The sequence below is a fragment of the Marmota marmota genome, unplaced genomic scaffold (assembly GCF_001458135.2).
Source record: "Marmota marmota marmota unplaced genomic scaffold, marMar, whole genome shotgun sequence".
Taxonomy (NCBI): domain Eukaryota; kingdom Metazoa; phylum Chordata; class Mammalia; order Rodentia; family Sciuridae; genus Marmota; species Marmota marmota.
The window spans coordinates 4,471,350-4,485,153 of NW_026000101.1; the positions used below are offsets into that span (position 1 = coordinate 4,471,350).

At 49.0% G+C, this 13,804-nt stretch overlaps 1 protein-coding gene across 1 annotated transcript in view; it reads left to right on the forward strand.

The window, feature by feature from the left end:
* The first annotated feature begins 6 nt into the window (after window positions 1-6).
* Epb41l4b (erythrocyte membrane protein band 4.1 like 4B) overlaps window positions 7-13,804 on the forward strand; it is a 134,725-nt gene continuing 120,927 nt past the window's right edge. Inside the window, exon 1 of the mRNA XM_048783235.1 lies at window positions 7-117. The gene's annotated coding sequence lies outside the window, so the exon portion shown is untranslated. The remainder of the gene's footprint in view (window positions 118-13,804) is intronic.

The window sequence follows — 13,804 nt, forward strand, 5'->3', positions numbered from 1 at the left end:
GGGCCCCTGCTCACGGGCGGCGCGGCGGTGCACATCTCCGCCGCCGGAACGGCTAAGGCCACCCTGTACTGCCGTGTCTTCCTGCTCGACGGGACCGAAGTGAGCGTGGATCTGCCGGTGAGTGACGGAGCCGGTCGGGGCACCGGCATCATGCACCCTTAAGGCAGCTCCCCCTGCCCCAGTGCTTATCTCTGGGTCTGTCCTCTTGCACCTCTCTGGGATCCCCTCCCCCATCTCCTCTGACAGCCCTCGGTAGCCCCGTTCCCTCCTGGGCCACCGGTCGGTCCCGGTCTCTTTCCGGCCCCTTCTTTGGCCCGTGCCCCCTTCTTGGCACGTTGTGCTATGGGGTTGCGCCTTCTCTGGTGCCCACCTGGTCCTATGGGCCTCACCCCCTTTCCAAGTCCCTGCCCTTGGCGAGGATGGCCTGTGTTCCCTGCAAGTGTTGCCTTTCCAGCGCCCCCCACCCCCGGTTCCAGTGGGGGCCTTCCTGATGCTGGATTAATGGATAGAAAATTTCAAAGTAGTGCAGGGTTGTTCCCGGGTGTCGCGCTATATCCCCCTCCCAAGCCTTCCATCAGGCCTTGGCGAGACCGTGGAGAGGAAAGTCCTCTCCTGTTGCCCAGCAGGTACCCCAAGTTTGGGAGGGGGTTAGAGAATAGTTTCTCTTCTCTGTTGATTTCTCAGGGTGGCCCCTGACTCCAGCCCAAAGAGCTCCTCTTGCTCTCAGCTTCGCAGCGGGTGGAGCGACTTGGGAACTAACTCTGGGACATGGTCAACTTTGCTCTGGCAGAGACCTTGATGGGGCCCAGGGTGTCGATCCCGGGCCCCACGGGCCTGGCGTTCCCGACTAACCCCAGCTCTCAGCAGTGTGCGTGAGGCCCGCCGGGCACCCCGGGGCTGTGGCGCTGGGCCTGCATCCCGGCCAGCCGCCCACAGGTGGTTGCACCCCCGCCCCGTTGCGGCGACGAGCTAGGCTGGCGCTGCTGTCCCCAGCAGGGCGTCCAGCCACCAGCGTGTTTCTGACGAAGGGGCCAGCTCAGATCCAATCAAACCCACACATTAACGGGGCGCCTACTGTGCACCAGGCGCTGCGGCAGACGGTGCCTTGGGGAATCTTTGGGTGTGACTGAGGACACAGCAGTAATTGAGCTTTAGATGAATGCTACAGATCGTCCCGAGGGTTTCAAGGGAAGGAATAACATACCGGGACTTGCACGAAAGCATTTAGGCCTTTCCGGGTGGCAGGAATTCTTTTGGATTTCAGGAGAGAACTAGGAGCGTGTTAAGGGTATCGGATAGGAAAATCTGAGCTGCCTGGCTTGGGGTTTAATCCTTCCCTGTGTAGGTTTGATTTCGAGACAGTTCCGGTTTATGGCAGTTTTATTTTTGTGGCATCTTGTGCTCTCCATAGGGTATCATTTTGTTATGAAAATACCCTTTTGGGGCCTTTTTATTCATGGAAAAGGAACCAACATCCCGTCCTTAGAGTTGTTATCTGTAAACAGCATTAAAATGTTATAGTTCCCAAAGAAGGAAGTTCTGCTTTTATTCAGCTGGGAGAGAGGGCCTGAGAGCTGGGGAGGAGAGAAGAGAGGTGAGTAGGCTGCCTCTGGAGTGGGCAGTTTGGGATTGGTGAGGATGTGGCGTAGTTTGCATCTGGGAACAGAATGCTCTCCTTGGGAACTTTGACAGTGCTCCTTACTGGTGGTTTGCTTGTCTGTTCCCCAGGGATAATTCATTTATAAAATGTATTGCTGCTGTCAGGTTTGTGCGACAAGCTTAAGTGGTGATTCTGAGATGAAAAATGCAAACGGAGTAAAGTACATGTGTGGTAGATAGAGCCAAACAGGTACACAGAGGAACAGGTAGGGATGGGAATACTTATTTGTGACAGCCGGTGGAGCTCTTGCAGAGTGTGGGGGAAGGGGACATTTGCATCCTAAAAGGTTTCTTGCCTTTATACAAGAAGAATTCACCCATCTCAGCTTTCCATATTATGTCAGTCTTCTTGGTGCCTTTCAGATGATTTCATGAACCCCAATTTATTTGTACGCATATATATCTGGGCACTTTGTCCAAAGGCAAATAAAAAGCAAATGCTGGCTTTTGTCACGTGAGCTCCCAGGGAGGAAAGATGAAGAAAAATTCATTCGTGAGCATGGCTCATCGATTTAAAGATTTATTAAATATTAGAACTGCATCACACAGACTCCCCTACTAATCTTCCCAATTCACAGTGTTAGTTCCTGTAATTAATTCTCGCAGTTACGATGTTTTGCGCCAGGCAGCCCACTCCCCGATGAATTGGTAGCATTTGTGTTGTACATCAGATCCACTTCAGTAGGCTCCCTTTTTATGACTTTTTTTTTTTTTTTAAGGCATGTGGTCCTCTTTGTCATTATTTCTGTCTTCTGTTTCTGGATTTCGGCTGCTTCCTGAGCTCTGGCATTGGCTGGCTGCTGTCACGCAGATAGGATGTACCTTTGACCTCTCTACCCCTAAGCTTCATTCTCTGACCCTATCATTTCCATAGATACCCAGGGACCTGGCCTGGCTAACTGTGACTCCTTTGTAATTAAAACTGTCTGGTGGCGTTGGCCTCAAGAATTTCTCTGCTCAACATATGAAGATCCCAAGTGGTAATGCATTGTCATAAACCTTTTTATTAGCCCTAGTCAGGACACTTGTGTTCTGAAATTGCCTTGAACACAATAACACCCTCAGTGTGACCATGCTGCGGCACCTCAGCTCAGTTCAGTCATTTATTGAATGTCTTTAAAGTGCCAAGCTCTGTGCTGAGGACACATGAGAGTCATGGCCTGGAGACTCTTGGGGGACAGGTGGACACATGGTGTTTTTATTCTGAGCCATGCTAAGTGATGTGACAGGCACACCCAGATGGGTTGGTTGCTGGGGTGAATGGGATGGGGGAATTAGGATTTTTGGGAGTTTTGACACTTGAAAGGATCAGAGTTCAAATTCAGTGTCCCTTGGCAAAGCTACTCTTCCTCTGTGAATGCAGCTAAAGATCCTACTAGTATGCTTGGCCACGGCACCCACTGTTGACTCGTATTAGTTCTGTCTTGTCATATGTGATAAAGGAAGAAGCCACCATAATCGTCTTCTTGGATGAGTCAGTCTTCTTGGACAGGGCTTGGAGCCCCTTCTTCTGGTGGTAGGCTGAGGGTCCTCTAGCACTCCTGGGTGTTCGTAACCTTTGCTGAGGATGGTCAGTGATAAAATGTGAACAGACAGGTGTTAAGAATCCCATTTAGGGCTGGGGATGTGGCTCAAGCGGTAGCGCGCTCGCCTGGCATGCGTGCGGCCCAGGTTCGATCCTCAGCACCACATACAAACGAAGATGTTGTGTCCGCCAAAAACTAAAAAATAAATATTAAAATTAAAAAAAAAAAAAAAAGAATCCCATTTATAACAAGTGGTGGGCTTCCTGTGCAAACCTAGCTCCCAGGTGAGTCCTTGGCTCACCCTACCAATCAGAGTGCCACCCATAGCCACTCCCTTCAGAAAACCTGGCCCTGCCTTGGAAGGCACCTCCCTTTAGATAGCCCAGCCTGCCCAGCCCACAGGTGTGGTCGTGTCTGAGCAGGGCAGGTGGAGGGAGTAGACACTCTTCCCCTGTGAATGCAGCTGAAGATCCCATTGGTGTGCTTGGCAGCAGCACCCACTGTTGCCTCGTATTAGCTCTCTGTTGACTAAATCCTTGGCATCACTTTTGCTTGGGTGGCTGCTGCTCAGCCCCGCCTCCGTTCAGTGCGTGTGTGCGTTCTTCCAGCAGCTCTGTGGCGAGAGCTGTTAGGATGTGTGGCTGGCTGGTTAGCACTCCTGCCGTGCCTTGGAGGGGACAGCTGGTTGACCAGTGCAGCTTTTCGCCCAGTTGTTCTCATTGTATCTGAAACTTGGCATTGACTCCCTGGGATCCAGTGCTAACACGGAGAATTCCAGTGCTATCTTACAGCCTGGCTCTGTTGCCTTGGGTAACTTCAATTCTCTGAGCATCGATTTCCCAGTCTTTAAAATGGGAGCATCAAATATGGAAAAGACATAATTAGCCTCAATAAACAGCAAGATGCTGAAGGTTGCTAGGAAATTGTAATTTTATATAACTCTCGTTCCTCCTCTTTGGACTATGGAAAGGATATGAAAAAAATTCTAGTAATGAACATTAGGGAAAAAATAAATAAATAAAGCTGTGCCAGGCAGACTAGCCATGGCTTGGCTCTTCTTATTGGAAATTGGCAGTTGGATATAGTATGAGAGATGCTTATTAAAAATTTCATTTTGGATGAGAAAAGAACCACCCCCCACCCCAACCCCCCACCACACACAGATTCTTAGAATGCTAGGACTGGAACCTCTGGTCGAACAGAACATATGTGATGCAACATAAAGGTCATGTGCCTTATTTTGGAATTGAGTGGGACCCTAGAAAGCACATATCTATACACTGTATATATGGGAAACTGAAGACTGTGGATATAAAGTGACTTCCCTTTAGTCACTCAGTGGAAGGGTCAGAATGGGCTGCTCCAGGAACCCTGATTGTTCAGCTTTTGTAGCTGTGGCACTTAGGATTAGCCTCAGCAGTAGGACTGTTAGCGTTCCTAGTCCTAAGGTGGGCAGGGTATGTCCCTAGGTTTTGGAAGTAGGACAGATTTTCCCAAACAGCTGGAAACTCTAGCAAAACAGTTTTCTAACTTCAGGGTATACCAAGTTTTTCTGGGATTTTTTTTCTTTTCTTTTTCTTTTTCTTTTTTTTTGAGACAGGGTCTCACTATGTTTCCCAAGCTGATCTTGAACTCCCAGGCTCAGTGATCCTCCCTCCTCAGCCTCCCAAGTGCTGCGACTATAGGTGCATGCCACCACTCCCAGCTCATCTGGAATTTTTTACTTTCCTCCAATTTTAGAGCCCACTCCCAGAATTTCTGACCCAGGATTTCAGGAAGCTGGGCTCTTGCAAGTCCACCACAGAATCACCACTCCAGGTGATTCTGATGAGGTGGTCTCTTTACAGCCTCATGAAATCCCCTGGCTCTAGGGCTCAAGAGAACCAAGAGCAGCTGCACTCTGCATTAAACATTACTGTGAGCTGTGGGGGTGGGCGCTATCAGCAGCTTTGAGCTGGGGAGTGACCTGTGCTTTAGGAATCAGTTTCTGTTTGTCACAGTGGAGTGGAGGCTGAGTCACAGGAGGGGCTGGATACCAGTTGTGCTATGGCAGTGGTCCAGATGAGGGGTGAGGAGGGCCGGTCTAGGGCCAGGGCACTTCACAGGTGTAGTCAGGGAGTTTGTTGGGGAATGGAAAGTGGAGTGGAGCTTGCTCTGCAGGGCTGTTCTCCCCCTCTGTTGTGGGAAGAAGTGACACCCTAGGAGGTAAGGGAAGACAGGTTCTCCTCTCTACCCCTCCCTAGGGTCTGGCTGCTGCAGTCCTTTGCCTTGTGGCAGGCCTCTGGTGACTTGCTTCTCTGCTCCTGCAGGATAGGTACTGGCTAAAGGTGGCCCTGCAGTGCTTACCCCACCCTCTCTCAGTCCATGAATGAGACCATGGGGAGCCCTGGATTTCTATATAGGCCGTGAGTTCGTGTTATTTTTATAAATGCTTTTGTTTTCAAAGGAGGGCTGAGCTGGGGGCTGAGAGAGGTGAATGCCCTCCCCATGGGATATGATATGGCAGCAGGAGATCTCTGGTGCCACACTTGCTCGTTGGCCAGTGTTAATATGGGAGGGGGGTTTGGTCTGCAGGAGTGATGGGGTCTGCCCAGCGTCTCAGGTGCCAGTAACATGACCCACAGTGGTACAGGGCTTTGAACAAATATTAACTTGTTAAGCACTTCCACGTGCATAATCTCACTGAATTCTGCTCTTAGTTTTGAAATAGCAGAAGGTTGGTGGGGGTGGGGCCTTCCCTTAAATTCTTGCATGGGGACTTAGCAGATATCCATCCGGGTAACCACAGAAATCCTCCGCCTACAATTTGCCTTTAACATGTGTGTTGAATCCTTCCCCACTGTGTCCCCTTGGCTGGCTTCGGGATGTTCCCCTGTGCTTCTCTCTGCTCCGCCTGGAGCCTTCTTTGCCAGGAATCTGCACTCACTTCTCCGTGCTCGCCCAGGCTGCTGCAAGCAGCAGCCGCTCATTCATCTGTGGTTTTTTTTTCAGGTTGGTGTGCATCCCTCCCTGACTTCCATTGCACGTTGAGATCACATCCACAGCAGACGCGTTAGAAAATACAGAGGCAAGAGATAGAAAGATACCTAAAATTTCTTCAGAGGCTGGGGTATATATGGTGTATATCCATCTGTGCTTTTTTTTGTGTGTGTGTATTTAGAGATAAATATGGTGGGGTTTTTTTTGGTACTGGAGATCAAAAACATGGGTACTCTCTATCACTGAGCTACATCCCTAACCCCCCTACCCTGCCCCATTCCCATTTTTCAATATATGAGTTAGGATCTTGCTAAGTTGCCTAGGTTGGACTCAACCTTGCAATTCTCCTGCCTCTGCCTTCCTAATAGCTGGGATTACAAGTGTATGCCACTGTGCCAGCATAATCATGTATTTCAAATGATGAACTGCAGGGGGTTGATGGAAATCTCTTCCCACCCTTTTGGCACAATTAAGGAGGGACTGTAAGACCCCAAGTTTGAGGTCTGGTTGATATAGCCCGAGTCCCTTTGCATCTGGGAGCGTCTGCTTTGGTGCAGTCACACCTCTCTTACCTGCCTAGGGATGCCTGGGGCTCTGGTAGCAGCCAGAGCTGACCTGGCCAAGGCAGGCTAGAACTTTGCAGCCTGCCTGGTGTCCCTTGGTCTCCAATCTCCTTAATGGCATGCCTTCGGCAGCCTCAGTGACTTATCTCTTGAGCTCATTTGATTTTAAACGTCTGGTTTATTTTTAATTGCTTTCCAGAATGTTTTTGTTTGCCCAAGGTAAAGCTTTTTTAGTCAGCAAAGGCCTGTTGGGCTCTTTCTCTGATGATGCATTGGCAGGGTACAGGAGAGGAAGGATGTTTCCTTGAATTCCCAGTCTCTGGCAGACGTGTAACGCAGTGTGAGGTAGGGTGGCGGGGAAGCTGGCCTGGGGTGGAGTAGGAGGTTTGATGCCCAAAGTGGCATTGGGGTTGTCCCAAAAGGTATGTAAAATGCCCACTGGTAGAGTTCACTGGCAGGTGCAAATGTGTGGGGGATGGGAGTCAGAAAATGCCAGTCTTTCCCTGGGTCCTGGGCTCCTGGAGTGGGGAGAATTAGGAGCCCAGCTGTGGCCCTAGGTCTTGAAAGAATGAGTGAGGAACCTGTGAAGTGCTGATGAGCGTTGTGAATTAGCTATATATACAAGTCACCCTTACTGAACTTTTGCTGTCAGCCCGGTACCACACTGAGGTGCTTCCAGGATTATCTTGTTGAATGATCTCAAAACTGTGCTGTGCTGGCTGTTACCCCTGATCTGTAGGGGAGAGCCAGGGCTTAGCAGCTGGCTTCAGTGTGCCACAGCCACACTGTAGTGAGTAGACGCAAGCTTCAGGCTCAGTCTGGGGGACATTTGTGTTCTGAGAAGTCCCTTGACAGCTGCACTGGGCATGATGGAGGCTGAGCCTGCCTGAGAGGGTCCCCAGGTGGATGGGGACCCCTAAGCCTCAGAAGGTTTCTGCCTTTGTAGGCCCCTGGGGATTTCCAGAGACGGTTTGTGTCTTTGGACTCATGTGCAGTTTCTCTAGGGTGCATTCTGGTGTGATTCTTTAACAGCCAGATCAGAAGTAGGCGACATATTTGAAAGTGCTTCATAGAGCAACATTAAAATTATCACCAAGAAAAGCATTTTCCATGTCCCATCCTGCTGCATAGCAACTGGTTGGGTTTGCTTTGTTTCTTTGTGCTTTTGTATACATGTGTATAAGCATGGCATATATCCTTTTCTTTTTTTAGTGGAAACCTGGACTTCACACTTGCTGGGCAAGTGTTTTGCAACTGAGCTCCACCATGAACCCTAACCCAGCCCCTCTTTTTTGGTATTGGGGATCAAACCCAGAACCTTGCACATGCTAGGCAATTGCTCTACCACTGAGCTACCTCCCAGCACTACCTCCTTTTCTATTTTATTTTGAGACAGGGCCTTGCTAAGTTGCTGAGGCTGGCTTTGGATTTGTGATCCTCTTGCCTGAGCCTCCCATGTAGCAGGGATTACAGGTGGGCTCTTTCTCCGCCTTTTTAATGTTTTTTTTTTTTTTTTCTCCCATCCAAGCTTCCTGATACACTTCTCACAAGTTTGGCGCCCTCTTTATGCTTATTCTGAATGACTTAATTTCAACCCTATTCTGTGGTGTGTGTGTGTGTGTGTGTGTGTGTAACACCTGCCTCTGCCAGTCTCTTGGGCTTGGAGGTTGATTCGCAAAGCGCCTGGTTTTCCTGCCTGATGGGCAACCCTACCTCCCAGGCTCTCAGAACTTGCGCTGCTTCCCTTAATGGCCACTTCCTGGGAAGGTATTATCCCCTTGCAGGAGATCTCCAAGAGCAGATGGCCTCCAGTCCCTCACCTGTTTGGTAGCACCAGATTGAGGATAGGCTTCCTGAGTGGCTTTCCAGTGTTCCCCCAGCCCTTGCCCCACACACCCACCTGTCCTGCATTGCCTGTGTGGTCCTTGGAACTCCCTGGGAAGGTCAGAATTTCATGCAGTAACCCCTCTCTCCTTTCTATACCCCACTTCACCTTTCCACACCTCTGGCCTTTGGGTTCTGTGTGCCATTTCTCAGCAGTTTTTGCAGGTTCTTTCCTCCAGGGTCATCGTTGGCTGAGTGCCTAGATTTTCCTTCTGGAAGCTCTCCCAAGGGGTCTGTCCTACCCTGGGATCACCTGGTGCTTCCTTGGTACCCAACTGAGCTCCGTCTCCAGTGGAATTGTCCACATTGCCCACGAGCTGTGAGGGCACCATCTGCCTGGTTTGGCAGGTGTCTGCAACATTGTCATACCTCTGCTCTGCGGTGTCCCCTCCATGCATATTTCCTGATCTGAGTGTTGCTGCTTCATGATACCCACTCAGGTGGGCTAAGGGTGCCGCTCCTTTGTCCTACCTGCTCGTGTGCTCAGCTGCACCTGTCCCCAAGTACAAATTTTCAAAAAATCATAAGGTAATGTAAAGAACAGAAAATTTACCATTTTAACGTGTATAGTTCAGTGGTACACAGTAAATCATCTGCAGAGCTTTTCATCTTCCCAAACGGAAACTCTTTTCCATTAAACACTTAACTCCCCCCATTTTTTCCCCTAAGCTCCTGGCCACCACCATTTCACATTTTTTGGTCCTTACGAATCCGACTACTCTAGGTACCTTATATAACTAGCCTCCAACATAACTCCTATGGAGTCAGTGCTTCCAGGCTCTGTCAGGTAAATGGGACTGCCCAAATTTATGCCATCACCACCAGGCCACCTGCCAGAGAGGGGGGGGAAAATACTGTGGCTCCATTTGAGGGACACCCTGATGGATGGACACCTCTTGGACCTCAGGAGCAGGAAATGTTTGTCCTTTTGTGTCTGGCCCATGTAACCTAGCAGTGTCTTCAGGGTCCCTCTGTGTTGTCATGGGTGTGAGAACCTCATTCCTTTTTAAGTCTGGTGTTCCGTTGCACGCATAGGCCACATCGTGTTTATCTATTTGTCGGAGTTAGGTCTGGACTTGTTCACTCAGTGCCACCCGTCCATTAGTGGCCCTGCTATTGAAGACATGGATGTCCACAGCCCTCTCTCCCCCAGGTTTTTACTTGGGATTCTGGCATCTCTCCCCTGGAACTTGCTCTGTGCTGAGCATCCTCCAAAGTTATCTGGTCTTAGTTTGGGGTGTGGGGGGGTGTCAGGTAAATTTATTCTCCCCCTTCCATTTTGTCTGAGTTGCTCTGTGTTGGCAAGTCCTTTGTCCAACATGTTTTTAAAAAACTTTAATGATGAAATATGACCACAAAAGACTTTCTATGGCATGGATGGTTGAAAGAAAAATAATACAATGAACATTCCTGTAGCCACCACCCAGCTTAAACCAGGAACATCACCAGTGCTGTGAAGGCCCTGAACGTTCCTCCCTGCTCCTAAAGTTTGCCTTCCTTTCCTTTATAGGTTTTTCCCATAAAGTAAAACAGGGTATTGTTAGTTTTATGTGTTTATGAACTTGAATGGATTTCCCGTTCACTATGTGAATATGAGATTCATCCGTGTCAAGGAGCTGTAGTCCTTACTGTTCTCTAGTTACTCTGTTGCATAAGTATCTAGGAATTTATCCTTTCTCTGTAGGAATTTGGGGTGTTTCCAGTTTGGGGCTATTAGGAAAAAAAAATACTGCTTTGACCTTTCTGGAGTTGGTCTCCTGTGCATAGGTACAAGCAGCTCTCCTGGGCGTTCCCTGGGAGGACAGACGGACAGGGCGTTTTAATATCATGCAGAATTTTTTACAGGAATCCCAGCAGCATATAAAAGCCTCCGTAGGCCATTCTTCTCCAACCCTTGACGTTGTGTAGCATTTTTGGTTTATTTCTCCTGTCTGGTGGGAGCTATGGGGACTCCTGCAGTCTTCACCTCCTCCAGTTGTTGGTGGGGTTGAGTATTTTGTGTCTGTTAGCCCTACTGTATTTCTTCCTGGAATGCTTTGTGTTAAGAACTTTGCCAACTTTGAGCAGCCAGGAAGCTGCATTCCCCCTCCCCACTCCCTGCATTTAGCTTATTTCCCGTGGTCTTTGTTCCCATATCCACTCTTCAGAGGTAATCTCAGGAGCGGGAGAGAATATGTTAAGTCCCCAAATCCACTGGCTTCCTCTGCCAGTCTTTCTTATTGAATAGGAATTAAAGTTTTGACTCCACTTTTACTGTGAATGAACTGAAGTCAGCTACTGTTAGTGGCTTTTGGTGAGCAGTGGCAGGCTCTGTACTCTACATTCTGCCCACTTTTTAAAAATGTCTTTGTTGGGAAAGTTTCTAAACCTATTCAAAAGTAGGGAGAATTGTATGGCGGATCCCAAGTAATCACCAGGCTTCGTTACCTATCAGCACCTGTCACTCATTTCTACCCTGACCTCTTCCCCTTCCCAGTGATTTTAAAACAAATCCAAATGTACTTTGTTATATGTCTTCAAGAGCTATATTTTAAAAATTATTCATAATACTGTGAAAACACCTAAAAATGATGTGATGATTATTTTTTGGCATTAGATATTTAATGTGCAAATTTCCCTCATTGGTTTTCAGCAAGGTTGATTTAGACCGTTTTTTGTCACTGTGATCAAAATGCATGACAAGAACAACTTAGAGGAGGGAAAGTTTCTTTTGACTCACGGGTTCAGAGGTTAGTTCATGGTGGGGCAGGTCCATAGCTCTGGGCCAGAGGTGAGGCAGAACATCATGGTGCCACTTCATTTATGGCAGCCAGGAAGCAGAGAGAGAGAGAAGGTTACAGAAAATGGACTCTTCCAGGCCCCCAGTGAATCACCTCCTCCACCCACACCCCACCTGTCTACACCCGCCAGTTAGTCCACTCAAACCAGGATGGACTGATTGGGTTACAGCTCTCACAATCCAGTCATTTGCCTCTAAACATTCCTGCATTAGCTCAGAAGCTTTTGGGGGACACCTCATATCCAAACCATAACAGAGGTCCTTGCAGTGCATTTGCTTGACAGTTTATCTGAAGCACTTAATCCAGAGTCCCCCGCCCACTTTTTCTTTTATCTTTTTTATTTTTCCTTTTCCTGGCCATTTACTTATTGAAGAAGCCCTATATAATTTGGGGGTCTCTGGATTTTGTTGGTTGGCTTCTCAACGTTTGGCCACCCTGAGGTACTACCGGCACAGGAAACTGCCGGCCTGTAACTCAGGACAAGCAGGTCAATGGGAAGGTCATGGTCAGGAAGTCTGAGTGGAGATCAGTAACCAGCTCCCAGGAAGGCCCGAGGTGGGGGCAGCTGCAGGGGAGGCGACTCTAGGGTGAGCTTTAGACAGAAAGTTCTGGGCTCTGCAGGCAGGTTGGAGAACGGCCCTACTGGTGGCTGCAACGGCATATGCGAAAGGCACCGAGGTTCAAAGTAAGACCTTCCTTGCTCAGCCCTGCAGGGGACCCAGCCACCATCCTCGATTTCCACTGGGCTTTCCTTCTTTGAAGAGTCCAAATTCCTTGTCTTGGGAAGTTCTCAACAGATTTGAGGAAAGAGTGTCCTTTTTTCTTCTGTGTCCACTTTCTCTTTTGCCATTAGCTCCTTGACCTTGGTTTTGACCTTGGATGCTTTCTTTGTCTAGATTACTCCTGTTTGGATATTTACCCCCAGAGAGGGCTATAAGTGAGCTCTTCCCATCCTCCTGGCTGAGGATGCCAATGGTGTTTTAGAAAACACAGACTCAATGAATGCTCCAGAGAAGGCGATGGGCTGACCGTGGCCCAGCTGGATGTCTGGCCTTGCCCCACTGGAGCCCACAGAGACCACACGGGCCAGAGCCTTGCTCTGGGGTGAAACTGCTTTCCTGGCTGCTCACCTGTGGCAAATGAGCAGTAATGAGGGTGTAATAAGGGCAGCTTCCTGCATGCAGCCCTCCTGGCTCCTACACGTGATATCCAGCCATCCCCTTGGCTCTCTGAAGCTCTGCCACTTCTTCTAAAGCAAGCCTAGGTTCTCCCCCGGCACATGGCAGGAGGCTCTCATGGTCTTCCCATGAAGTGCACGTGGGCATCATATGAAAGTGCCTGGTAAGCCACGAAGGCTTGGGCGGGTTAGTAATTAACCTGCTGTGCTCCCAGCTGCCCATCCGGGCATTTCCCTGATTGCAGTCCTTTTATTGCTGCTGTGTGCTGGGGCCTGAGACCAAGCCTGTGCCACCTGCTCAGTCCCTGATGATCTGCATTAGGTGGTATCGGCACCACTTTGATGACAGTAAGAGTGACAGGTCAGAGTCCAGGGAGAGGCCCAGAAGGACCCAGGTCCACGTCATGCACACCAGCCAGCAGCGGCAGACACAGTGGGGTGCTCAAGGGTGGACGCTGAGAAAGGAGACGTGGATGTGGGGTATTTTAACGGGGAAGTGAGGGCCCGTGGTTGACGGTGTTTGTTCAGACACCTCTGTATTCTAAAGCTATGGATTTAGTTTGCTTTTCAGTCCAGAAGTATTTAGCTTAATGGAGAAGTCCCTCTTCACTAAAGAGACTCCTGAAGAAAAATGCAAAAATTATGTGGTGTCTCTTAAAAGGGAAAAGGAGGATTGCATGTATGAGGATGATGGAAACATGTCCTTTATCTTATTAGCTCACTCCAGGGAATGAGCCCTGTATGTGAGTTTCCCAGAGAGCGACAGCTTAGTCATTTACAGACAAGACCCATCCTGGTTTGGCAATTTCATTTATGTATGACAAAAAGAAAACCAAGTGGCTGGGGTGGAGTCTCAGTGGTAGAGCGCTTGCCTAGCATGTGTGAGGCACTGGGTTCTATCCTGAGCACCACATTAAAAAGAAAAAAGTAAATAAATAAACAAAGTTATGTAAAAAAAGAAAGAAAGAAAACCAACCAGAGCATCTAGTTTATGTAAGATTCTGTGTGAGGAATGGGGAATGGTGAAAATGTGTGGGCCCTGCTCAAAGGGAGCTCATTTAGAGTGGACATGGAACTGTCCTTGAAGGGCATGACACATCTCCTGTCCTATGAGAAGAGAAGGAGCAATTGGATCTTGCCTTGGTGGCCCGGGGTCAGCATGCTGGGTGCTTGTTGCTCTCCTGGTCTGTAGGACTGCAGCCCTTCACTCGGAGGACACAAAGGTGGACACTCCCC